This window comes from Myodes glareolus, chromosome 2, assembly GCF_982192425.1.
Source record: "Myodes glareolus chromosome 2, mMyoGla1.1, whole genome shotgun sequence".
Classification (NCBI taxonomy): Eukaryota; Metazoa; Chordata; class Mammalia; order Rodentia; family Cricetidae; genus Myodes; species Myodes glareolus.
The window spans coordinates 5,042,957-5,070,889 of NC_142027.1; the positions used below are offsets into that span (position 1 = coordinate 5,042,957).

Here is a 27,933-nt window from a genome sequence, read left to right on the forward strand (position 1 = left end):
GCGTAGCTTAAAAGTTGAAGGAGTTTTAATTACTATTTTTCAAATTAAAAGGGTGCTTATTCACCTCCTTTTTCGGGGCGTGTGTTGAGGGGGGGACGACTTAGCTTTCTTTCTGGCTGTTTGTTGAAATTCTTGGCTGTTAAAGTGAGTTAGGGAGGGAGATGGGTAGTTTTCACTCTGTCGGGATGGGGAGAACATGCAGGAGAGCGCTGGGGGATCGGTTTCTAGAGACCTCGAAGAGAGAGTGGCCTTGAAGGTTGTGACGCTCAGGGGACAGGAGGACGGAGAAGGAGTATCTGGTAAGTAGGACTCTCTGGAATTTTGATGTCCGAATTCATTTCTGACCTAGACATCTGAGGGGCAGTGGCCAGGCTCAGCGGCCACCAAGCTTCTGTTTGTCCCTCCCAGCATCCTAGCATCCGGCTCCTCCCAATGCTGATTCTAGTTGCAAGCCGTTCCTGGATTAGAAAAGGGGACCCTCAGGACCCACATCTTTCTCTGTGGACAGACCTTTCGGCCAGCGTTCAAGGCAGCCCCAGGGTTGCTTTAAACTTCGGCAGTCGCACGCACTTGAACTTTTATGTTGTAACCAGACCGGGTAAAACTACAATACTACTTCTTAAAAGCAGTCAGGACTTTGGAGGAGCCAGCACCTCCGTGGCGCCACCTCCTACCAGAGTCCCGCCGGGTTCCCTGGCGTTCCCCCTCTTCTCTGCACAGCTTGGCTCCCGGAATTGCGTCTGGGTTCCTTTGGACTGGGCGGGCTCAGTGCTCCTAGCTCCCTCCGGGTTGTCTCTTCCTCCCGGCAGCATCCCCTTCCTCCTCTTCTTCACCACTCAGTCCACAGTCTGCTGACCCTGCCAGGGGCGCGCCATCCAAACCTCTCCCCTGGACACGAGCCCCCTGGCGTTCTCGGACACGAGGGCACACAGTCCTGCCGCGTAGAGGATTTCCACTTACACTGGGACCCACACGCGCGCCCACACGCACTTGCACCTGGTCCCCCGCATCCTGCGCATCTGCCCCGCCCCCGGCGCACTCCCGGCCCCCGGGCCGCCTCTGTCCGGGGCCCTGCTCAGCGATTGGCGGGAGCCGGAGCCTCCCCGAGGCCCGCGCGGCACCATGAACTGAGCCAGTCAGCACCCTGCGAGTCAGTGTCGCCTGGCCCAGCATGTGCGTGGGTACACACGGGCGCGGACACGCGCGGGTACGCACGAACTGGACAGGCCCTCCCCCGACGGCAGCACAGGGCTCTGGGTAAGTCCACTGTGGCAGTGGCCTTCGGGACCACAGTGACCAAGAGGCCAGAGGCTGTGGGCATGTCAGTTCCAACAACAGTGCTGGGACAGGGGAATGGCCATAAAGGAGGGCCGCCTGTCAGTCACAGCTGGTGGGTGACTCTGGTGGTGACACCTAGGTGAGGGTGGCAGCACACCTTGCCTTCAGCTCTGAACCAGGTTACAGTTGTGTGTCTTCAGTTCATCTTCACCTCCACAGTTTGTGCTCCCTGTGACCGCCTTCTTTGGAAAGTTGGGCATGTTTACAAACGTGGCTGTAGTATTTTTTTTTTTTAATCTGCAAACCTTGTTGGTTTCTTCTGAACTCCTAATTATCGCTATTACACGGTGGACAGATGTCTATGTTTTTGTTTTTGAGAAGTCTTAAATGCTATTATTAGTGGTTTAACAGCAGACTAAACTGCCAGAAAGACGTGAGGTTTTAATGCAGATGTGAATTTCACAAATTCTTTGTGGATGTAAAGATAATTTCGTTTATTCTCAGGACCAGATTGTCACAGAAGTCCATTTCACTGTGCACGTGTCTATAACTTGGAAGTGCAGGAAACTTCCACAGAGTGAAGAGGCTTGTTTTCTTTCCTGGGCTGGGCGGCACACTAGGGCAGAGCTGAGTGGCCACTGAAGTCTTTTCAAGCATCTTTCCTTCTCTTCAAGGAATCAGAGCCTCTGGACCCAAAGCTGTCACAGTCCTAGCCGTAACCTTTGCTCTGCTGGTGTTGGGCTCAGAGGTCCTGCTCTCCCAGGGCAGTCAGGATACCCACCTTCAATAAAATCCCAACCAGAGACATGAATTAACGGTGGCAAACCATAAGCTACTCATATTGAAACAATAATTTTGCAGGACACAGGTTGTGCTGCACCAATTTGTGGCTAATATGTAAAGTTTGAAAATAGTCAAGAAAAGCCAAACAAACTGAGGACACATTACAAGCACTCTGTGGTTTGGAATTCCAGTCTGATTTGCGACCCTGACTTTAGAGAATTGTCATCTGAGTTAGAAAGCGAGAATTCTAAGTTTGGAGATATTAGTGAATATAAAAATTTTAGTACCACTGAAAACATCCAATTTTGTAACTTTATGCTTTAACGCCATTTTGATTTAAAAATTTTAGGTGGAATCATGGCCCATTCCACGTTTGTCAGTTGCTCTATCACAAGCCCTAGGTGATTGATTCGACCAGCACAGTTAAAATTTTGAAAATCGTTTGTCATCAGATGGCTGGCATGACTGAGCTGTATGCAGTCTGTGTGTGAACGTCTTTCTCCTGCTTTCGTAGGTTTTGTGGCCATTAAATAAAAAACTTTGCTGAGTTTTTCATCTTAAAAAATCAGATGTTTTATGATAAAGATCTCAGTAGCATAGCAGATTTATGACCAAGAAGTCGTATCAGAAATATGCCCCAAAGGTTTTAACTTAACCTGTTAATCTAAAGTCCTGCGTGAAGAATGTTTGTTTAATATACCTTATAATCAGAAGTGAACCCTTCCTTTTCTGAAAGCAATATCTGCTCTTATTTTTTTTCTGACTAGCTTAACAAACGCTCAAATCAAAGGGGGCTTTTATTTTGAGATACACAGGAGTTAATGTTTCGAAACCCTTTTCTATTCCCCTGGTGACAGAAGTTCGCAGGTTTGCACTGGTCATCGGAGCCAGGGGTGTGGGGGGGACTTTGTCAGGTTGAATCAATGTCAAGGCCGCCTGCTATGTCACAGGACTCCATTCAGGAGGTGTTGACAGAGGGGCACCAACCTCTTTCTAGGGGGACCGAGGGCCATTAAACACAGAACCCCTGCCTAGTGAGACTGAGCTCACCTCTGGCAGGTGGGCTGTGTTTCTGAGCACAGGTATTTTGTTCTCCCCCTCTTCCTCCTTGTATTTTCCTTCTAAGATGCGGGGTTCCCATGTAGCAGGGTGCGTGCGGTTCTTGCTGCTTTTCCCTATATGTGTAGATCCTTGGACTTCTCCAGAGAAGTGCCTTCCCCGTGAGTTGGAAGCGCTTTAAAGAGCAGGCTCAGGAGCCTTTGGAGAAAAAAGGTGCTGTGCTCCAGGCATCTAAATAGATAGGTGGCTGAAGTCTTCGTGGTCACCTGGGGGAGTTGTGTTTTGAGGTCTGTCGGTGCAGGAGTGGGTGGCTCTCACAGAGTACCAGCCTTGCTTTAGATGCCTTCCTCAATATTTCCCACACCCTTATTCACGGTCAGGCTATTAGCTGTTAGTTATCCTCGTCCGTATTGGACTTCTCTGGCTGGTCACTTCAAGGCAGTTGTTGCAGGCACCCAGAGACTCCTGTTGACTTACTCTCCTCTGAACTAGCTGTGCAGAACAGCCAGGGTGGGTTCCTCCCTCCAGCGTTACCTTTTAACTGACACATTTTAGTATCACAAAGGAAGAGGATTCGACACTTCATGTTTGTGAATCTAGGGACCTGAGCAAAGGCGGGCAGGAGAGCTAAAATTACTTTCCTAAATTTAAGTGCAAGTAAAGCATAGACAACAGCAAGAAATTAAAGGGTGTGTCTAAAAACAGAGCTCTTGGTCTCAGTTTTGGATGTAAACTAACTTTTAAGTTCCGCTGTTTTCGTAGTGCCTGGTGTAGTCAGGAAGGCTCTGATTGCGTGTCGGAAACAATCATTTAATGCAGAAAGAACAAAGTATGCTTCAGAGTGGTGTGCGTGCGTGCGGGAAGATTCATCTTGCTCAGCAGGCTGTGCACGAGACGCTGATCTACAAGTGTACGAAACCGGCTGTTTAAATGGAGTTATCTACCACTTAGAACTCTGGTTCGGAAGACGTAGACTCCAGATCTGACCCCGGCCAAAGTCTTACCATGCTCAAAGGCAACCTTTGTTTTTGAACTGGTTAACTGAAAACTAGACTTTCATGTGTTCTTATCTCAAATGTGACTCTGTAGGACTAATATTTTTCTAGTAACTCTTCCTCAAAAATATGAGAAAGAGAGAGAGAGAGAGAGAGAGAGAGAGAGAGAGAGAGAGAGAGAGAGAGGCACCATCCTACGGCATGGAAAACATGATGGGCCGATCTAGGATGACTTCTGAAACATAGGCATGCCCCATTTTCACATGACTTGGTGGTTCAGCAAAGTTTCCCAGGTTCTTGCAGAAAGTGAAGAAGTTTTGTGTGCAGGGAGCAGAGTGGAGAAGTCTTACTCAGTGACGCTGTCATCTTCTTGTTTTCAGTGACTCTTAGCTATTTGTGTAACGATGAAATTTTTCTTGACACGGATTGGGAATGCTGGGGTATAGATTCCTGAGGATGGAACCACAGTTGCTAAGTGAAAGGTGCAGGGGACATGGCAGAAGGCTGCTTTTCTGGCCACCAGGAGGGAGGCCTGCATGAATATCCTTGCGGGAAGGTTCATTAGTGTATGGTTGTAGCCGCATCTAGGGTGGGACGGGCTGGTTCTGAATATCTTTCCATGTTAACCAAGATAGACACTTGTGGGCACTCTGTGCTCTTCTGGATAACAAGAGAGACCTAAGCTCCAGTAGGTGTGGTACCTGCGTACTGCCTTCGTTCGACAGCTGACAGGAACAGTGATGGGATCATCCTCTTGCATGCCCCAGGACAGCTGCTGTGTCCCTTGCAGTCTGGACGCTAGAACCTTGGGAGCTACAGCCGCTTTCTGTCTCTGAGGCCCAGTGGCTCTCTCCTGCCGATCTTCTGGCCAAAAGGAAAAAAAATATTGTAGGGGAAATGGTCTTTTTCTGGTCTATTTCCGCTCCTGGGGCTTCTGCAAGGCAATGGTCCTTCTTGGTGATGGTGTTTGTGGAGGCTAAGAGCAGTTGCTTCTCCTGGACAGGTAAGTTACAGCACTGCCTGAGGTTTGTCCATGCACCACCTGTCCTGAGTTATCAGGATGGGCAGAGATGAGCGTGACTGGGAAAGGGGACCCAAGGTCGAATTCACTAGCTGGAGAGTGGGATGGTTTGTTGGTGATATTGTTGAACTTCAGAAAGCTAAAGTGACAGGACTTAGATGTGGCAGGGCCTTTTAGGAACGTGCAAAAGCCCCCGACAGATTTATGCTGAATGAAGCGTTTTCCTTAGTTTGTCAGAATCTTATAGGGCTCCCTGTACAGGACTGGCTGTGTGAAACCACGGCATCCCGCCAGCACTGCTGCAGGCAGAGCCGGGATGATTTCAAGGCAGATTTTGCAGCCGGCCCACTGATTGCAAGTTTATTATGGATGGAGAAACATCCTGTGCTGCATGCTGGCCCCACGCTGCTGCTTTCAGCTGTGAGGGCGGAGATGGGAAGCGTGAGTTCCTATGAAGCAGGGATTTTAGGAGCAGAGGCTTCCTCTGAAAACTCGCCTCTGTGTGTAACCAATGCAGAGTTCTGCTAGAAGCATCAGTGAATGAGGGCGAAAGGTTCAGAGAAGGGATGGAGAGAAACTGTAAGGAGGACCCAGTAGGAGGGTGGTGATGGTCGCCATCCAACACGGGAAGCCCTGAACCCTAAGACTGAATGTGGTTCATTGAGGGAACATTTGAAAAGGCGGAGAAGATGTGAATGCCTGGACCTAAACTGATTAAAACAGGCACCAGTTAAAGGAGATGTCTAGAGACACTGGCCACTCGCAGGATCCGAACAGACAACTATTAAGTTAAACGATCCAGAAAGCAGAGACTCCTTTGCCCTTGGTGGAGGGCGGTCTGAGCGCCTGCTGCTTCCAAGTCCTCATTAACATCCTGTGAGCTTCCCACCAGGGATGGACAGATCTGGGTCTGTAATGCATGGAGCTTAAACCTGTCTTGTGCAAGGCTTGCGGTTTTTGTTGTGCACGGCACAGCAGCAGGATGACGGAATAAGCAGAAGCGGAGAAAAATGTGCCCTTTCAGTATTGGAGAGGACTTTCTAGTCTCGATTTACTTTACTGCAGAGTTCTTAAATAAGAATAATGACAATTAAGATCGAATCTAAGAAGCATTGCAAGCTTTCCAAAAAAATGTATGCTAGATCAGCATGTGAGCGGCATTTACCCTAAATTCTGAGACCCACCCCAAATCCCTGCCTTCAAGACAGAGAGATATTTATGGATTATGTATTGCAGCTGTAGTAACAGTTCTGTAACATTTTAAAGTTATAACAGTCTGTGATGAAACCTAGTCTATTTTGTCTTTCTGTCCATCCGACCTTCCTTCCTTCCTTCCTTTTTTTTTTGCTAAGACTTGCAGATACGCGCAGCTGGCAGAATGCCTCAAAGCAGCCCTGCCCACTTAATACCATAACTAAATTGCAGATGTGCAGGTAACACAATGAACCCTTTCCACAAGTCCCTATGATCCAGTAGGGGCTCTACTTGTGTGCACATTAAGAGCACAGGCATGGCATGCATTTAGCATCATTAATTTTTTTCAACAAAAATTGAGCATTAAGTCGTGTTAATTTTTTTCATTAATTTTAGGTGGCTTGGAAGCATATTTTAAGTTTAATGATCTCCTATTCAAGCACTGTCCTAAAGGTCAAATGGGAGTTTAAATCAAATAAAGATCGTTAAAGCACCGAATATATCGAGAGATTAGACAAACTGTTGAATATTCATGGGGAAATTCTGGAACATTCCAGCATGCAGCCCGTCTGTCCACCTGTCTGTCTGAGTCCAGAAAGCTATGGCAGGCCTGTAACTTTCTCCGTCAACTAAGTATATGCTCATCATATAACCAAGACTGGAACTCGTTTGGCCTCAAATACATTTTGCTGAGAAGGTTGCACCCAGGCTAGGATGCTCTAGATGCAGGCTCTTTGTGATATTTACCTCCAGATGGGATTTAACACGGGATCCTGGTGCACTAGAGAATCCAGGGAAGGCAAAGGGAATAGAAATTGAGGTATGGCTGTTTAAGACTCTTGACTGTGGATGCCATGCTCTGGACTGGTTTAACTCTTGCTTTCACTTCCCTCCAAGTGCTGGACTTTAATCTGGGATTGCAAGAACAAGCCCTTTTCTTCCTTATGTTGCTTTTGGTCAGGGTAGTTTATTATGGGGTGGATTTACACACCATCATTTCCGGAAAAGGACTGTGCACACTTCACACAATCCACAAAGGAGTTGCACACACATGTATGCCATGAAGTAGGGTGACCACAAGTGGATGGGTACCAGCCTCAGCCTCCTGTCTGATGGGTACCAGTGGCTTTCATTGATGATGTGGCAGAGACAGCCTGGCATGATGCTCTGGGTGGGTTGCTGTTGCGGGGTCAACTTCTTGCTGTAGTCTTTTCTTTCTACTGGATTCAGTTTTGGCCTTTGTATTCAGAATATTGTCTGAGTCTCTGGGTAGACTTCATCTTATGAGACCCATGGACGACCCTGCTCAGCGAGGAGCTAAGACCCCTTCAAGCACCGAGTTCTTATCTGCAGATCTGCTCTTGCGTTCTTCCCCATTGCTTCCCTTCAGATTCAACTTTATATATTCTGTATCTACTGCAGCTTAAAGAACTTCGATAAATTGCATATGTCCTTGTATACCACTTTTTTGGGGACAGGTCGGTTATAAAAACAATAGTCCATGTTCTAAGACTTGAACACTCTAGTCCTTGCCTTGGGAGAATCAGTAAGTGCTCTTCAAAGCCAAGGAAACGAGCAGGTCATGATGGTCTGGGACCTGGACAGACTTGTGTAGCGGGACTGTAGTCTGCAGAGGGGTGGGAGAGGCAGGTTCTGTGGGTGTTTGGTGTGTGGGCAGTATGGAGCCATTGGGCCGTGTCACACACAATCCAGGAAATGCTCAGGTCCCTCCTGTATTTTGGAGGGTTCAGACTAGACACCAACTTCAGTAACCCAAGAGTGGAACTGGAAGAAGCCAGTCTGCGGCAGAGAAGGGGAAGGAAGAGTGCTGGGGAAAATGACAGGGGACACCAGAGAGCACAGGGCACCCTTGCCATGCTGTGCCACCCCCAGTTTCCATAACAGCAAGGTTTGCCTCTCGGGGACCGCTGCAGTTCAGGGGCGGTGACAGCTAACTACAGAGCTGGCCCTAATGCCTCTCTTCATGGTGGGAGATCCTAGCCGTGCTGGGCAGGGGAGGCAGAACTTAAACCCTGGGTAGTTTAAAGTGTTGTAGGAGACATATATGAGAAAAAAATGGAATGAGAAACTTTAATTCTATAGCTCACAGAGCACCTGTTCAAAATTTCCAGTATAATTTTCAATGTAATTCATGTGGCAGCACTGGTAACTTATTTTTCATTGTCTTTTTTTTTTCTGTATTAGGTCCAGTATGTGGGTCCTACCCACAGCACAGCCACACCAGGGGCCATCACAGCTGCTATTTGGATATTACAGCTCTAGAACACTCAGTTTATGGTTGAGGTTGACCGTGAGCAACCTAGGAGCTAAATATATAAGTTTATCACTAGAGTACAAATTTTGTAAGATCATAGATCATATCTTCACTGATAGCATCACATCGAGTGTGAGGGCAGTAGAAAATCAACACGACAGAACACGTTCAGCATATAAATTGTGGCATACCTGTATCTTCCTCTTTTAACTAGGTATATGGATAGTAAGTATGTAACCAAGACTATTGCTTGGCTTCAAATATGTTTTGCTGAGGAGATTGCACCCATGACAGGATGCTCTAGATGCAGGATCTTTGGGATGCTGCATCTGTAGGTTCCCAGCTGGAAGGAAATATATTGGTAATTCCCGATCGAGTCAGTTCATGCTATATTATTATTATTATTGTTATTGTTATTAATTAGTCTGTGGTGCTGGGGATTGAACTCAGGGCTCATACATGCTAACTTCATGCTTTCAAGGGGCCAGAAAAAATACTTGTTTTCAGACTGAAACTTTATATCCTTGGTAACAAATGGTGTTGCTTCTGTGGGACTCATGCCCTGACAGCTTCATGCACATGAAATATTAGCGGGCATCCGATATTTAAATACAATTCCAGCATCATGACACAGCTCCCATTTTGTGTGTTTCCTGAGCGCTATACCATTTATCATCTGAAGATGTTTTAAAGTGTCGGTACCCCCGTGGATGAAAGACTAGCTGCGGACCGGACCCGCATAGAATTCACTTTCCAGACACAGTGATTTCACAGTTTGTAGCGGCGAGTGCAAGGGAAATCGGGTCTTCCTTTTTTATGTGAAACCAAAGTTCACGGATGGATCTTACAAAGCTGATTTAAATGGCTCGTCTCTCCGTCTCTCTTTGTGATCACCCATGTCCTCTCTGCGACATGTCACTGATTAGCTTGCCCTTTAAACTGTGCTTGCTTTAGAGTTAAGGGTCAAATCTCCATTTAATTTCCGTGCAGAGGCAAATCTTCACTAGCAGGTTTGCGCACACTCTCATGTAAGAAACTTGTGTTCAGCTCGGGTGCCTGCAGTGAATCCGTTCTTAGCCCGCGGCTCCCTGTAGGTGGGTGTTCCTGTTGTTGCCAGCGCACATTGAGGGGATTTCATTCTCTTGCTCTGGTTTATTATTCCCGGCAGGCATGCGTACCATAAAAGAACCATTAAAAAAAACCGTTAAGTAAAATATGCAAGGCCTCTCTCCACTCTAATCGCTGTATCAGATTTTATACCTCATTCAGACAGTTGCTGGTGGCCCAACTTTCAGGGAGAGGACTTAGCCCTTCGATTTTTAAACAAAAGAAATCCCCCTGAATTTTAGGCCCACTATCAGATGTCTCTTTCTGGCTGGGATGCGTCATTGCCAATTACTTAGGGGCAGGCAGAAGAGCAGCGCTTTATCAAATGGGCAGTTGGCTTCTGTGCCTTCAAATGGTGGCATTGCGTGGAGTCTCATAGCCCAGTCCCAGCTCTCTGGGTGTCTGTCTGTTTGTGTATACGTGTTTACATGTATATGTGTATGTATGTGTATGTATATATGTGGGTGTCTGTCTGTCTGTGTATACGTGTTTACATGTATATGTGTATGTATGTGTATGTATATATGTGGGTGTCTGTCTGTCTGTGTATACGTGTTTACATGTATATGTGTATGTATGTGTATGTATATATGTGGGTATCTGTCTGTATGTGTATACGTGTTTACGTATATATGTGTATGTATGTGAATGCATATATGTGAGTGTCTGTCTGTATGTGTATATGTGTTCACATATATATGTGTATGTATGTGTATGTATATATGTGGGTGTCTGTATGTGTATACGTGTTTATGCATATATGTGTATGTATGTGTATGTATATATGGGTGCCTGCATGTATGTGTATATGTGTTTACATATATATGTGTATGTATGTGTATGTATATATGTGGGTGTCTGTATGTATGTGTATATGTGTTTATGCATATATGTGTATGTGTGTGCATGTATATATGTGGGTGTCTGTCTCTATATATGTGTTTACATATATATGTGTATGTATATATGTGGGTGTCTGTATATACGTGTTTATGTGTCTATGTGTATGCATGTGTATGTATGTTTATGTGTATATGTGGGTGTTTGTCTGTATGTGTTTATATATTTATAAGATAGCATCTGATTAGTATTGGTCCGACCATGAACTTGCCATGTAGCCAAGTTGGCCTTGTACTCTGTATCCTCCTGCCTCCACCCTTCACCTGCCAAGTGCTGGGATTACTGGAGCTCCCGGCCACACTCCAGTTATGGGGTGCTGGAGATGGAACTCAGGCCTGCATGTCAACCCTTAGCCACCCAGCTGACATCCTGAGCTCAAGCCTGTGTCATCAATGTGTGACAATGGCTGCCAGACAGAGGCAGGCAGAGAGAGAGAGAGAGAGAGAGAGAGATGCTTGTGCAGCATTCATGTAGCTCATTTTGCCTTGGGAGGACAAGTTAATTTCAAATCCAAACTGTATCGAGGAGACCAGAGCACACCAGGACTTCTTAAATAAATGTTTCTTGGGTGACAGTCAGTGAGCGAACATGTGTGAACACAAAAACATGTGAGGCCAGCGACCTAAACACGGTGAACATGAGACTGTGCTGATGGAAGACATGTGTGCTTCAGTCATTCTGGAAAAAGCGTCTCATCCCAGCAACCAGGGTCCCCACACTGGCCGTGCCCTCACTGGGAGGGTCTTTGTGTGGGCTGACACTGTGCTGCACCGTCGGGGAAGACCCTGGAACAGACTGCTCCATACAAGATCACCGGCTCGTACAGCTGAAGGACACACGTATGAGTGTGAAAAGCCCAGGATGAGCTGTTATATTTAGTTAAAGTTGGGGTAACAGCAGCCGTGGGGCTGGGTTTTCCCTCCAGGCTGAGCAATGTATATGTTAGGGGATGCGTGGGCGAGTTCCGTGACATCACAAGTGACACCCAGTCGCATCACCTCATAAAGCCATCGATCACGGATTATGGCTGAGCCTCTCCCATTCCCTCCGCCTCTGCCTTGGCACTGGTCTCTGTCCACGGCTCTTTCCTCCATGAGGTGTGGGGCCCACTGTCCTCGGCGCTGACCGTTAGCAGGGTTGTGCCTGCGGTCCACACACAGGGATGAACAGAAGCAAGCCCTTGGGTCTGATGAAGTCAGGCTGCAGGTCTACCACGCCCTCAGAATACCCTGCCTCTGCTTTCTGTTCACTGTCTGGTTCTCATGGAAATGTGTGTCTGGGAATGAGGGGTTGCCCGAGCCGATTTCCTGGGGCAGGTGCTGTATTCTTTGGCCAATTCCATTGGGCATCAGGACCCTTTGAGGGGGCACAGGGGGCAGAGGCCTCAGAGCTGAGGAGAGAAACAAGCTGCCTTTTAGGATGGCAGAGATTTTTAAGGATATCCTGGTTTTTGATAATTCAAATATCCATAGTCTGGGATTTTCAGTACGAGAATCTATTCTGTTTACTATCCTCCGTCCATACGTTACATGCAGAGCTCTCTGTGACATTGTTTGTAGATTCTGTCGCACTCACACGCATGACCTCAGGACTCTGGGGGCAGCGATGACTGTTGTGCCCAGGGAGGGACAGAGTGTGGGAGCAGTCCCCTCTCCAGGAAGATACAAATCAGGATGAATGAAGAAAAGATGAGGAGGGTCTGGGTTAGATTCTTCCCCCAAAGGAGGCCAGATTAAATGTTTGTTCTCGGTCTCGGGCAAGTAAAAATAAGAATCATGTCGTATATTTGAAGATTGTTTTTGAGATTCTCAGTAAGGATGTCTCATTCACTTGAAAAGAGTGGAAGACCTGTTTTCCAGGTTGGTGTGTTGTCCTTCCTTCCTTCCTTCCTTCCTTCCGTCCGTCCGTCCGTCCGTCCTTCCTTCCTTCCTTCCTTCCTTCCTTCCTTCCTTCCTTCCTTCCTTCCTTCCTTCCTTCCGTCCTTCCTTCCTTCCTTCCGTCCTTCCCCCTTCCCCCTCCCTCCCTCCCTCCCTCCCTTTCCCTTCCCCCTCCCTCCCTGCCTCTCTCCCTCCCTTCTTCTCTTCCCCCTTCTCCTTCTCTCCCAAGATGTTCCTCCCCCTCCCCCTTTTGGTTTTGTCTTCTGTGCTTCACACTCCTGTCCTCAGGCAGTTATAGAGCAGAGACAATGGGCAGAGTTCCCTTTGCATCTCCAAAAGACTCGATTAAACCCACAAAAATGGAGGTTAGGGAGACGGCTTAGTTGGCAAAGTGCTTGCAGAGCAAGCGTGAGGACCCAAGTTTGGATTCTCTGCGTCCTGGTCAGAAGCCAGGGCTGGTGGTTTGTGTCTGTAATTCTAGCGCTGAAGAGGCAGACAGAGGATCCTGCAGGTTGTTAGACCCTTAGCCTTGTACGGTTGGTGGGCTCCAGGTCTAGCAAGAAACCCTGTCTCATAAAATAAGGTGGACAGCACACCTGAGAAACAACACCTGACATTCACTTTTGGCCTCCATGTGCATCCACACCACCACACACGCATACACACACATACACACACACACACATGCACATGAACAGGTGCAGGCACACACAACATGCATATTTACTGGTCATGCACCTCTCACAGCAAAAGGATGACGGGGTCCTTTTCATAGTGCAAGACCAGACGGCAAGCCAAGTTGTGAAAGACTGTTCCCTAAGATCACGCTTTATAGCTTAGTGGGTCACGCGTGGGATTGCCTTCATTTCCTGCCTTTCGCAACGACTCCTAGCTCACCCTGGACATCCACACGCAGGTCGTGTGGCTTGATTTCTCTCTGCAGCTGGATCACATTGACTGATGTTTGCCCTCCAGTAAAAATGGAAATCGGCTAGAAAACAAACAGCAATGAAAAAGGCATGCCGAGTTTCAACCAAAAATCAGTCTGAAGGGAAAAACACTTGGTCCGGTGTCAAGGGAAACAAGGCCACGCCAGCACAAATTCTTATGAAAATGATCGGAGAGTAGTATTTTCATGAACAGGCAGCTGACTCAGAGACGGAGGGGGAGCACTGTGCATGGCAGAGTGGAACAACCACCCACGCCCTGGAGTCGACAGGATCGCTTAAGTGAAGTTACTAGAAATGACCCAAGAGCTGAAAATAGGAAAATGCGGGAGGGAGAGCCAGGTTCTCATGAAGGGAGAGTGTGTTTGAGAAACCAGGGCAGAGCAGGAAGAGTTTGACTTTGTCATTGCAGGGCTGGCAATCTTCCGCTCCTCCGAACGGACGCCGGCAGCCCAGGGAAGAGCCTCCTACCTGCTTCTGTGAATACAGAGGGGCCATGGCCATTTAACAAAGATGATTGTATGTAGCCCTGGCTATTACATTATAGTTCCTAGCAATGTTAAAATCTTATACTCTAAAAACAAAAAATCTGACACTTTCAGTGCTGTGAAGCCTCAAGTGGAAAATCCCACAGCTGACCGCATGCGTCAGTCACAATCAGAACATAGGTGTGTTAAAACCACAGTATAGAATTGGGGTGACGGCTCATTTGGTCAAGTGGCTTCTGTACTGGCTTGAGGGTACATCTCAGCTCTCCAGGACCTGTGTAAAATGTCAGATGTGGCAATATGGGCTTGTAATTCTAGTGCTGGGGACGGAGACAGAAAGATCCTTGGGACTTGCTGGCCAGCCAGCTTAGCTGCAGCAGTGAGCTGCAGGTTCGTTGAGAGACCCTGTCTCAAAAAATAGGATAGGGGGTGATTACAGAAGACGCTGCTGGCTTTTATATGCACACACATGCATGCATGTGCATGTGCACACGCACGTGCACATAAACACACACACACACTTTTTATTGCTCGTGTGTATAATTTGAAGACTGCTCCCACCAGAAAACACACGTTTGCCTGCTGCTGTGAATCAGAGGAGCAGGAAGCAGCTCTTGGCTGTGGCTTGTGCCCAAGTTCAAAGGAGGCAGTGTCATGTCCTCTGTTCCTTGAAGATGTATGTCTTCTCTTGCTTCAGGTGAGGGTCGCAAGGTGCTTGTGGCTCCCTAGGCTTGTCCAGAAAAATGGTTTCACCTTCCCAGTCCAGGTTTTAGTCTCCAAACTAGCAATTAAACCATCCCATAAATCCTCTATGCGAGGTAGTAAGCCCTAATTTTAGATTTCCTGTGTGCCCCAGTGTCCTGTCTGATTGCTGCCAGTTGGCTGGAGCCTGGACACGAGAAGCAGGCGGTTCCGAGTGTACCACATGTCAAAGCCCTCTGTGTACATGCTTGGGGTTTGGTCTGCATTCCCCGGCTGTTTGTAGCCAGCTGAAAACTCTGTGGTTCACTTGGGTTTTGTGTGTGTTTGTATGTAAATATGTGTGCGTGTGCTTGCATGTAAAGGCCAGTGGACAACCTTGTGTGTCATTGCTTAGGTGCCAACCACTGTTTATGAATGTCTCTTATGGACCCGAGCTTGCCAAGAGGAGTAGATTGACTGTTGAGAGAGACCAACCCATCTCTGCTTCTCCAGTGATCCCTAAGGATTCATCTGTCTGCACCTCCCAGTGCTGGGATTCTAACAGCATGCCCCACCCCGATACCTGGCCCTAAATGAAACAAAGCAGCAGCAGCAGCAGCAGCAACAACAACAACAACAACAACAAATGTGGGGGCTGGGAGTAAACTCGGATTCTTGTGCCTGAGAGATAAGGGCTTTATCCACAGCCTCCCCTGAAGCCCCTACTCGGTTCCTTTTAGCAGAGAACTCTGGTGCAAAAAAATGAGGACAGACATTGCAGAGGAAGGGTAGGTACGGCAGTAAGCATAAAGAACTCACTTTGCGTATGAACTTGAGTATAAAGCAGGAAAGGTAGTTGCCCACGGTGAGGGAACCAAAGGGCTGAGAGCTGAGGGAGACCCAGTGTCACACTGATGCCTTGGGAGGGACTCAGAGCAAGAGAGAACCTGTCCCTTAACTCAGCTGCACTGGAAGCTGAACGCTTGTGCTGCTCACACACTGAGACCGTCTTAGTTTCAGGGGCGGGGGTGGCCGGGAGAAGTGGGAGCCTGAAAACTTTAGGTTCTCATCCTGGGGATCCGCTGATGGACTGTGATGGATGAACTGGTTCAGCACTGCTCCCTCTCCCTCTTTTTACTGTGTGTGTGTGTGTGTGTGTGTGTGTGTGTGTGTGTGTGTGTGTATGCGTGCAGTACCCACAGAGGCCAGAAGAGGGCGACAGATTTGCTGGAGCTATACACAGTTGTCATTGGTGTTAAGAACTGAACTCAGGTCCTCTGAAAGAGCAGTAAGCACTCTTAATCCCCGAGCATCTCTCCAACCCCTGGCACATCCTTTTCATGTAAGGGAGCCATGTTTATAGACCAGTCATGGACTGCGACATTGGGAAATGTATGAGTGGTTTTTGTCCCCCATGTCTTGGCATGTAATTCCCTGCAGTCCCCAGGGAGTTAAAATGATGTCTTTCTGATTGATAATAAGTTGACGGGTGTTAGCAACCCCTTGCTCACCAGAAAGATCTAGGTATACTCACTCCCAGCTCTGGGGAAGGAAGGGTGGGGAGATGGAGGCCAAACTGGCCACCCATGGTCAATGAGTTTGCCAGTTATGGTTATGTGATGGACCTTTGGTGACAACCCCAAGTTTCCAAGAAGGTGGCTCAGCCTTTCTCCGCCCCCCATCTGGGCAGCTCTTCACTTGTATCCATCTGTGTCCTCTGTGCCCTTGACAACAGCCAGTGAATGGGCAGGGAGTCGAGTCAAGGAGAAAAGGCAGCTCCAGGTCTGACCCCTTCTCCCCAGGACAGAGTGCACCTCTCTGGAGCCATATGTGGGGATGGAGCCCACTCCTGTCTCCTACTTGAGACACTCAGGTTTCTAGCAGAAGAGTGCCTCATCTCTTCCCTCCCCTCTTCAGGACAAACCCCTTCGGTCCAGTGGTACTCATCAGTTCAACTGGGCTGGAGTTCCAGAGGTTGGGAGTTGTGGCGATGGTTCACCTTGTCTTTCGTACAGCTACACACACAGCAGCTGGCTTCCTGGTGTTCTTAGAGCGACATCTCCCTCCACTTGACTCTGACAGGCTTGAAGGTGACTTTAGGAGGGCAGCATGTGGCATTGTTTCGAGGATGCACTGCCAACGATGTGACATGGTCTGACTTTGCTACCTAAGAAGGGGAGGGTATTCTTTGCTTGAGCCTTGGCAGGGGTCACGCCCTGTGAACTGTGCATGAGTCTGAGTGTGTCTGTGTTATGCAGGTGTTGGTTGATGGGTTGTGGGGTGACCTGATATCTCTACAGACTGTGTCAAAATGTTTAAAACTCTCTCTCTCTCTCTCTCTCTCTCTCTCTCTCTCTTTCTCTCTGTTTCTCCACTTTTGAACCTTAAGAGATGGTTCCGGCCTTTCCTTTGTTTATTGTGGAAATACAGAACATGAAGATGAATAAAAATATTTAAGTTACATCTTTCTACCCTCAGGACATGATGACTTGTGACAAGTAATGCATTTAATATGGTGTCAGAATGGTGACACCATCTATAAAAGGCTATATGTATATATTTACCTTGAAGTAGATATTTTAAAACATTCCTATACCCCATTTTGTCTAACTTAACAGCACACTGTTCAGTATCTATGCCATTAAGAATGTTTATTGAAAAAGTTTCTTGTGTGTCTCATTTACTTTGAAGCTGTCTAATGTCCTATCGTGTGGCCCTGCAGTGTAGATTTGTCGCTCAGATCTACTTCTGCTGAGTTTAGGCTCTTCCCAGTTTCCTGTTGGCCACCAGAGTTCTCAGTCTTGGGTGCCGAACGCAGGTGCTCAGGCTTCCCAAGGCTGGCTAGGTCAGGCTTTCTGGAGATGGATTTAAAAAATCAGCAGGCTCATAAGTTTCCAGGATGAAAATGGCTGTAATACACTGCGCAGTATTTTATCAGACCTGGGATAAATGCCTGGAAGTAAAATTGTCTGATCAAAGATGATTTTGGTCGTTTGAGAAGGACGGCACATGGCTGTGTGAACAGCTTCGTTTCTCTATAATTTTGTTTATTTATTGTGTGGGAGGCATGCACATGAAAGTCAGAATCATATGGCCTAGAAGTTTTGTTTAATAACAAAAACTAATGTGTAATTTTAAACTTGCAGGTTTTTAAAAAGTAAAGGTTGAGAGCCAATGGGATGGATAAAAAAGACCTTTGGGTGGGTAAAAGCCTTTGCCACCAAGCCTGAGAATGTGAAATTAATCCCTGGGATCCACATGGTAGGAGGAGAGAACTAATTCAATTAAGTTGTCCTCTGGCCTCCACACGCTGTGATGTGTGCACACACATATGAACACATATACATGCACTCACACTCACACAAAGTAAATATAATTTTAAAAGGTTAGGTTTTGAAAGATGAGCATGCACCTTGGGAAGAGGTGAGTATAATGCTGAGAGCTTTGACCTACTTGGCCTCATGTGGTTGGTTTTGTTTTATACTGACTGAATTTCCAAGCTAACATAGGGAAGGATTGGGGAGCCTCTTCTCCCCATAGTGGCTTTGGTGAGGCTCCCAGGATAGTGTGTGTGTAGGAGACCACAGTCCTGGTGACAAATACCTTAGTCTGAAGCGACAACTCTGGCAAGACACAAAAAACCAAGTGGCTTTAAAGCAGCTGAGAAGAATTTCCCACAGTTCCAAGATCAAGGACCTGTCAGGCCTGGGGTCTGTTGAAAGTCATTTTCCTGACTGCTCGGTGATGCCTTCTACTGTGCCCACACGTGCGGAAGTGGGAGGTAGCTCTCTGTGGTCCCTTCGTGCAGTCCACTTCAGAAAGACTGCACCCTTGTGACCTTCTCACCGTTGTCCCTTCTAAGATCATTGCCTCTGAGTTAGGGTAGCGTCATATAGGGGATGGGACATGTGTCCCACCACAGTGACAGAGAACAGTCATTCAGGACCCAGGGAAAGTGAATACTTTCCGTGGAATTCCATCACGATTCCCTGTGAAGTTCCCATATGAGTTGGATCACTTTCCTAATTTAGTAATTATTTTTCTCATGATGATACATGTACCTCGTCGTAAAGCTCAAAGTCCTCCTGGGCAGTTTCCTGTCCTCCATCTTCTCAGAACCAAGTTGTACAGAGGCTGCCGAACTCCAGGCTGCTGCCTCCGAGGTTTGCCTGAGTCCTTGCACGGCGTCAGTGTGGTGTCCCCTTAAGATTTCCATTTGCTTTTTCTTTCTCTTAGGAAGAAGCAAACGGCTCGTGTCTTCTCTACCCATTGCCTGTTTCCAGGTAGCTGTACACTGCATCTTCCCAGTGTAGGTTAATGTGCAGATGAGGCCAATGTTACTTAACTAAGCTGTGTAATATGCTGTGATCCCTCCCTCCCTCCCTCCCTCCCTCTCTCTCTCTCTCTCTCTCTCTCTCTCTCTCTCTCTCTCTCTCTCTCACACACACACACACACACACACACACACACCACAATCACTTTCTATGATTTAGTGATGTTTGCCTAAAACCCATTGATAGGATTGGCTCTCCCTTCAGGGAAACAGAATGAGTTCTATCATCTCTCAGGAGTCTCTCTCTCTCTCTCTCTCTCTCTCTCTCTCTCTCTCTCTCTCTCTCTCTCTCTCTCATATCACTATTCTAGTCTCCTCACCCTCTGGTTTGACATCTTGCTTGGCTCTTGGGTGGACTCCCCCCGGGTCATCCTGCCTGCTGCTCAGCACGAGGCCTTATGCTGACGGTCTGCCTGGGCATCCAGTTCTTGTCAGAAACATTTCCCTCTCAGTCTGGAGAGACACTTTGTGGACTCCCAGCTCTTCTTACTGTGGCAAAAGATGGGGGTGGGTGTCATCTCCTTTCTATTTCCTTTCTCTGAACATTAATCTCGGGCTCCCAAAGCTTCACAGTTATGTACCCCACTGAGACCATCCATGTTGACACACACACACACACACACACACAGACACAGATGTCCAGATATGCACACGTGCACACTTTCAGGAGCTAGGGGGCAGATCTGGAAAGGCAATGAGTCTGAGATGATGCTCTGCTGGCCAGACAGCGCAGGGGGACAGCGAGAGCAGGGGACTCCAGCCAAGTGTTGGTGAGGACTGATCAGCTCTGGCCAGCTCTGGTCGCCGCCGGTCTGCCTCCTACCTGGTCACGTTCTATTTTCTCCCACACACAAACTCTATTATAACGTGAGTCTGACTTTTGTTTGTAAATTACCAATGTTCGCCTCTTTCCTTTTTGATGCTGTGTCTTGTGTCCCAATAAATTTTTTTAAGCAAACATTTGTTTTCTTGTAAATAGGCGTTTCCCAGATGGTACCCTCTAGTCCTTGGTGCATGAGGCCCCGGGAACTGGACTCTCATGTGTGTGGAGGCCAAATGTCACCCTCAGGTGCCAAGCCTCAGGAATTGACCCTTTTTCTTGTTATTGTTGGTTTCTGCCACACAGGATCTGTCTATGGTCTGAGTGAAAATGGCCCCCATATGCTCATAGGGAATGACACTGTTAAAAGGGTCGGTCTTGTTGGAGGAAGTGCATCCCTAAGGGTGGGTTTTGGGGTTTCAGAAGCCCAAGCCAGGCCCAGTGGCTCACTCTCTTCCTACTGCCTGCCATATGGGTGTAGAACTCTTGGCATTATGTCTGCCTGCCTGCTGTCATGCTTCCCACCAAGATGATAGCGGACTGAACCTCTGAACTGTAAGCCAGCCCCAATTAAATGTTTTCCTTGATAAGAGTTGCTGTGGTCATGGTGTCTCCTCACAGCAATAAAACCCTAACTAAGACAGGGTCCTACTGTGGAGTCCTGGATGGCCCAGTACTTGTTTTGTAGCTCAGGCTGACCTCAGACTCAGAGATCGGCCTTGCCTCTACCTACGTACTGGGATTAAAGGCATAGGATACCATCTGGATGCATCTTGTTTTTCTAAGATGGAGTCGCTCCTTAGCCAGGAGTTTAGGACTGATGTAGGACTGACTGTTGGTCAGTGAACCTCAGGGTCTGCCTGCTTCTGCCTTTCCAGCACTGGGAGTATAAGCAGGTGCCATCATCCTCAGCTTTTTCATGTTGTAGTGTGGGCTCTGGGGATGGAACTCAGATATTTAATCTTGCAAAACAAGCACTTCACTGATGGAGCCATTACCCCAGCCTGTGTAAACAACCTCGGTATTTGCCTCTTCTCAGTACCGTGTCTTATAACCTAATAACATTTGGATGGGAATTTGCTTTCTCCTAAGTGAGGAGTTTCCCAAACGATCCCTTCCGTCCCTCGGAGCCTCGGCCCCAGGAATCCAGACTGACAGTGCTGTGTTTCCACCAGGCATCAGGTCCCTGTGATAGAAAGGAGCTTTTGGCTAACATCTCGCAGAATGGTAGCAGCAGACCCAAGCGGGGGCTGGATGTTGGATGAGTGTCCCAAAGTCAGAGTAAATTCTTCCCCGGATAATCCCTCAGACATGAGGAAAAGGCCGTGTGGGGTTTCTGTTCCCAACTTTCAGCTGCTCCCCATTTCCAGGTGCTGCATCCTTGGCCTAGAAAATCCCTTCCAGGGAAGAAAACAGATGCTCACCCTCCTGCTTAGAGCCCAGGAGCTCTGTGTTCAAATAGGATGGAGCACAAAAGCCTGGGATGACTCCGTTCCCCTGCTGTGGATGTAGCCATGTCCTTGCTCTTTTCTGCATCTGGATATCCTGTTCCCCTGGAGACCAGTGTGACACTGCTGGCTGCTCTATCGCATGAATTCCGACAGATGTGGTGATGGCTGAAGCCAGGCCCACTCCAGCGCCTCGCCTCCTGCCTCTCCTTCTCACTTTAGTCAAGCTGGGTGAACCACCCTTGGATACTTGGGGTTCCAGCCAGAGGGCACAGCTGCCCTCAGACACTGTCAGCCCTGCCTGAGCACAGAAGAAGAGGTGGCAAAGTGGCCTGCCATCTGTGTGGCATTTTATGTTGAATAATGGTGCTTTAAAAACACCATGGTGTTTTCAAGGTGCGTCCATTCTGGGGCTCACGTCGGTGCGTACTTCCTGTCTTTAAAGCATGGCTAAAGCAGGGTTTGCTTGTGTAGTCCAGCCATTACTGGGCGTTTCTGAATGTGCTTTGGCAAGTGTCTGTGGAGTTCTCACGTTCAGTCCCTATGTACAGATGCCCGTGAGTGGAGCTGGTGGACCATGTGGCAACGCTGGTGTTTTGAGGAGTTCCGGTCTCTACCAGCCACTCTCGGAGGGCTCTCAGCATCCCTGTGTCCTTACTAGCTCTTGCCACATTAGTCACATTAGTGTCAGTTAATTTTTATTTTGAAAATGGCCAGTTTGATGAGCCAGAAGTAACCACTCTCTCTTCCTGGACTTAGTGGTCCTGTTTTGTTTTTTTGGTGTGTGTGTGTGTGTGTGTGTGTGTGTTTACTTTAGAGGTCTGTTCTGTTTGTGTCATTTGACATTCCTTAGCTAGGTTATCTCGTTTTAAGCAGCAATGGTTGCATCTGCTGTGTAGAACTTAAACAGTAGATGGGTAGATGGAGGTGCCTCTGGACGGGGTTGGGAGTTGAGTGTGGGGTAACTGAATATAGGGAAGTGAAGTTTGGCCATAGTCAAAGGTTTTGGAGCATCCACCAAGTAACATTTAAGTCAAAAGCAAAGGGTCATGGCCCTGAGGTGTGTGTGGCACCGTCATTTGTGCTGTGTGCTCTGTCTCCACGGCAGCTGTGGGTCCTGAACAAGCTCAGCATGAGCACTGCGCGTGTCCTCCCGCCACACAGCACGCGTGTCCTCCCGCCACACAGCACGCGTGTCCTCCCGCCACACAGCACGCGTGTCCTCCCGCCACACAGCAGCCGCCAACTCCAGCTGAAACACCTCAGCTCAGATCGGAGACTCTTGTGTTATGAACTGCAGTAGTTTTACTGGGCACTCACAGTTTTCTGTGCTTATCGAAGCATAATGGCTTAATTAAGGAATATAAAGATTTTTGTTATTTCTTCCTCCATCAATCCCCAATGTTTAATTGTCCCATTATTGTGTCCCCAGTGTGCAAGTGTCACATTATTATGTCCCCAGTGTGCAGGTGTCACATTAGCGTGTCCCCAGAGTGCAAGAGTCCCATTGGTGTGTCCCCAGTGTGTAAGGGTCACACTAGTGTGTCCCCAGTGTGCAGGTGTCACATTAGTGTGTCCCCAGTGTGCAAGTGTCACATTAGTGTGTCCCCAGTGTGCAAGTGTCACATTAGTGTGACCCCGGAGTGCAAGAGTCCCATTGGTGTGTCCCCAGTGTGCAGGTGTCACATTAGTGTGCCTGCATTTTAGTATGTTTGCATGTTTGACTTTAAGAATTGCTCTTGGAGTTGCCGACTTGAGTTTCATAAAAATGATTGCAAGATGAAGTTTGGCTTGGGATTAGGACAGATTTTTCAACAATTTCTGAAATGACCCTAAAGATACTTCTGCCAATTTCACTGAATATTTATGCAAAGTGGCGTTTTCAGCATTAGGAGTTATACAATCAAAATATTGACCAGCTCTGGAAACAATGATGACTCTCTGATTCAGCCAGGGTCTAACACTTTAAAAACACACAGGCACATCCATCTTGATAATATATAAATTTATTTTCATATTTAACAAATGGCAGTATTATGTGTATAAATTCATTTTATTAAAACAGGACTCATACATGCCATGCCTCAAATTTATTACACAACCAAGAACTGAATTTCTGAGTCTCCTCCTTCCAGCCTACTGCCACACCCAAGTTCTTTAGAGTTGGAGATTTAACCCAAGGATTCATGCATTCTAAACTTACACTCTACCAACTGAGGTGCATCCCCAGGCCCTAAAAATTACTAAAAATACATTTCTTAAGATTTTCTTATTTTTTTAGTGTTCTACATATGAGTGTTTTGTCTGTCTGTATGTATGTGCACCTTGTGTGTGCCTGTGGAAACCAAAGAGAGCATCAGATCCCTTGGGATTGGAGTTTCAGAGAGTTGTGAGCTGCAAAGTAGGTGCTGGGAATTGGAACTGGGTCCTCTAGAAAAGCATCCAATGGCCTTAACCACTGCGTCATCTCTCTAGTCTCTTCAAAAACATTTCTCTGTAATTTCATTAGCAGTAAATGCCTGTTATGCATCTTTTATAGACCTATACCCGGGTCTTATAAAGTTTTCCCAAGTGAAAGGGTCTAACTGGACCAGGCACCTGAAACTCTGAGATAGGGTAAAACAAAGCCCTGTTGCCATGGATATGATGCGACCCTTGAGGGGGTCTGTGCTTTTCACAGGGACCAGGCACTTCCAGCTGAGAGAGCGAGGGCTGTGATTTACTGCCCTTCCCATGGTTGGGGAGCAGCAGCAGGGATGGACAAGCAGGGGTCTCCTACCCTCTCACTGCCTCCAACAAGAGCTCCTCCTTGCACACCCTTGTGCGGTGACGGAGGTGCTACACATACATAGTTGGTGTGAGGAAATTGGCCATTAGTTGTCTGTGAGCAGGACACAGCTCCTCACATGGCTGTGATGGAAACACTGAGGTCCGCGGGAACGAGGATAAGGACTCACTGGAAGGGCTAGGGTCCCTCTGGCTGCCCCCCATCACCCATAACCAAGACTAGGATTCGCTGCTTTCTTCATTTCTTCAGATACATATAGGTCACGAGAACGTCATGAGATACGGAGGTCACGGGAATGTCATGAGGCACGAGATCATGAGATGGTTTCTGGAGGACAGGGTGTGTGGACATGCCTATCTTAGCCCCACTGAGCCTGGTCCTGGCAGGGGTGGGAAGCCTGGAGAGATGGGAGGAGGATGTCAGAAGCTCCTTGAGAGGAGAGGTGGGGCAGGGCAGAGAGGCCGCATGCTGCAGTGCCCCCAGAAAGGATACTGTGTGGCTCACAGAGCTGAGGCTTCAGCCTGCTGCTGTGCTCCAGGGCTCTTTACTGTGGAGAACATCCAGGTTGAAGGCTGCCCTCCTCCATCCCTGTGCTTGGCTCATAGCTCTGCAGGGATGTGCAGGTGACTGCTGAGCAAGGAGGGATGTTGTAGACTGACTCATTCCTCACCCCCAAATCGACGTGTTTATACTTCACATCTGTCGTTTGGGGCTGTATGGGGTCCACCAATCATTGGCCAGTCATGGGGTTTCTTAGGCAGGTGCTGAACAGTTTGATGTCGACTTGACACCGGCTAGAGTCATCTGAGAGGAGGGAGCCTCCATTAAGACTTCTCCATAAGATCAGGCTGTAGGCCAGCCTCTAGGGCATCTTCTTAATTAGTGAGTGATGTGGATGGCCCAGCCCATTGTGTTTGGGGCTATCCCTGAGTCCTATAAGAAAGCAGGCTGAGCAAGCCAGTAAGCAGCATCCTCCATGGCCTCCGCATCACCTCCTGCCTCCAGGCTCCTGCCCCGCTTGAGCTCCTGTCCTGGCTTCCTTGGATGATGAATTGTGATGTGGTCAGCCTTTGATAGCTTGGCCAGAGAGCCTTGCTCCCAACCTCTGCCTGTGATGGATGGGGAAAGACGCTCTGTGAAGGGGCATCTTACCAAGGCATCCTGGGGACTAGCACTCGCGTCACAGTTGAGCTGACCCAACCTGCATTGTGTGTGAAGGACAGACAGGAGTTAGTCAGGACAGGAGGCTGCAAGCACGGTGCAGTAGCCTGCAGCAGAGGGCTTGGTGGACTTACTCTGGAGGCCACATCTTTGGGTGGCAGTAGAGAGTGGCCAAGGAGCAAGCTGCCAGGCCCCGCAGTCAGCTTCTCAGGGAGTTCTCTACGGCCTCAGATAGTGTGAAGGACGGTGGAAGAGATGTCTCATGTCTTGCTGGATAGCTCCCCGGTTCCAAAAGAGGAACTTCTAGAGAATGGCGGCTTTTGCTAAATGACAGCCACAGTGCTAAAGACTTTAAAAGTTTTCCCCAGGAGGCAGCCGCTCACCCCAGGTGCGCTTCTTCCTGACATCTGCTCAGAGGTCACTTATGACATCTACAGGCTGAAGCTGAGTGTCACATAGTGCAGCAGTTACTTGTGGGAGGAGGATATCCCTGTGTCCCAGGCACACACAGTGACCTTTCTGTAGCCACCCCCACCAGCTGAAGAGCTTGTCTGTCAGGTGTTTGCCCTCCGTGCAGAACAAGTGTGCATGCGTGTGTGTATGTGCGTGTGTTTCATTCTCTACAGTGGGAATCTGCATGTCGCGCATGAAACTGCACCCATGCTTGAGTTCAGGCGGAAACCCTGTGACTGCCTTACAGACAGAAGATACAAAAGTGTCCTTCAAATGAGATGAATGTCTAGAGAGTATGCAGAGGTCTGAGTAGTCACTACTTTTAAAAACTATGCAATGCAAGAGAAACGAGTCTTAATTGGCTTTATTCAGTGTGAACTGTGGCTATTGTAAACTTACGGTATGTAGGTGTATGTCAGTGTTATGTGTACTGGATGTGGAATGTGTTGTATATTTTTGTGTTATCTGTCATACGGTTTGTGTGAGTGTGTGTGTGTGTGAGAGAGAGAGAGAGAGACACTATAGAATATCCCATATGTGTGCACTTATTGTGTGCCATTTGTGTGCAGCATGCATGTTGTCTGTATGTCTACAGTGTGCTACTGGTGGTTATAGCTTATGTGCATGTTTGAGCGTGCGCGTGCGCACGTGTGTGTGTGTGTGTGTGTGTGTGTGTGTGTGTGTGTGTAGGGAGGAAGGGAGAGAGAGTAAGGGAATGTGTGCACTTGCAAGAGAGATCTCCACACCATGTGTATCACTCTGCTTCAGGTTTCTGAAAGGACATTTGTGCAGATTCTTGAATGAACTGCAACTGAAGTGGTCTGGCATCTTTGAGAGTCTAACCTAGTCTGTTGGAGCCTCCTTTAGTTGGATGAGTTCTTTTATGTATCAGTCACATCTTGCTACAGTAACAAGCATTCCTGAAAAAAAAATCTCAATAGCATATAGCAACACCATGTCGGGGTTGGCTGAGCTTGCTCGTGCTCACCTGGTCATGCAGGGGCAGCAGCTGTGGTGTGGAGCAGCCAGACGCTCAGGGGATGAGTGGGCACGTGGTTCTCTTTGGCATGTTGCCATCCATTGCTGACTCACTTCCACCTTTGCCCACGTTCACCGGGCTGACACAGGCTACGGCTAAGTCCGCAGTTAATGGACAGAAAAGTCAACCCTCCTACTGAGAGATAAAGTCAGGAGGCAACCGCGGAGCTTCAGTCTGGTGCCGAAGAAGGGAACAGTCACTTACAACAAATGCACAGTCCACTTATCACAGAAGGGACTAGCCTAGTACTTCCTGGTGACATCATCCCACCCCAGCTTGCAATCCTACCCGCGTGCTGTTATCCACACACCTCCATGCTTGACCTTCCCTCTCCCGCCTCCTACAGAGTGCCACTAACTAGACGAGCATCGTGTGCACACTCATGGGATCCTTCTCTGGGATCCTGCGGTGTAAGAGACTGTGTCAGTGACTTCCAGTGGTTTCCACCCTCTGAGCCTGTCTGATTTCTGGCCAGAGTTTCTCAGCCTGCTGCATCCTCCCTGGCAAGTATTGGGAGACTAGGCTTCACCCCAGTGGGTACAGGAAAAGGGAGCTCGGTGGAAGGAGTCTGCATTTGAGCCTGCACCATTGTCTCCGGAGTCCATGCTTTTTCTGTTGCACAAATGTCACCAAAAACCTGACAGTTGCTCATGGCAACCTTTGCATCATGGGGATAAGAAAATTTTAATTGTTCAGAGTCTCTACTTTCTAATCTATTTGAAAATTCTATCCTTCTCTACAAGATGATGCAAGCTGTGTTTTAGGATCAGGAAGATCAATGGTTTCTTTCACTGGTCATTTTCACACAGATATATCCTTCCTAAGGAGGTGAGCTCTCTGCAGACTGTAGGATGCACTGGGGACTTTGCAGTATTGATTGCCTCACATGAGAAGGAAAGCTATATCAGAGTAGTAAAGAACCAAAGATTAATCCATGTAGCTTTCTCACTGCTTAGTCTCTGAGCTCTCCAAACCCAACTCTACCCACCCCAACCCACTTTGAAACTGGTTTCATGAAATAAGACAAGACCGAACACAACAGAAAATAATGCGTGAGACCCGTGGTACATCCTTGGCTTTCTTCCAGGAAGGCAGGCGTGAATATGCTGGTGTGATTGTGTTTCTGAGGTCCTCTGATGCTGAGGGCACTTTCTGAGAACACTTGATCATGCTGAGGTGACACTATACTGACTCGGTGGCTTTTTTATGTAAGACCTAAAATCTGCACAGCCTAGCTCTCCCAACAGAGGGTCCTGTGAGCCCTTGACTGCAGACCTGCGATGGAC

The 27,933-nt window shown here is 47.9% G+C and overlaps 1 protein-coding gene across 3 annotated transcripts in view; it reads left to right on the plus strand.

The window, feature by feature from the left end:
• Nucleotides 1–207: 207 nt before the first annotated feature.
• Erg (ETS transcription factor ERG) overlaps nucleotides 208–27,933 on the plus strand; it is a 206,842-nt gene continuing 179,116 nt past the window's right edge. Inside the window, exon 1 of one of the 3 annotated variants that reach the window (XM_085685820.2) lies at nucleotides 208–299. The gene's annotated coding sequence lies outside the window, so the exon portion shown is untranslated. Of the gene's footprint in view, nucleotides 300–1,136; nucleotides 1,258–27,933 lie in introns of those variants that run through there. The other 2 variants (XM_085685821.2, XM_087898841.1) reach the window with 2 other exon arrangements.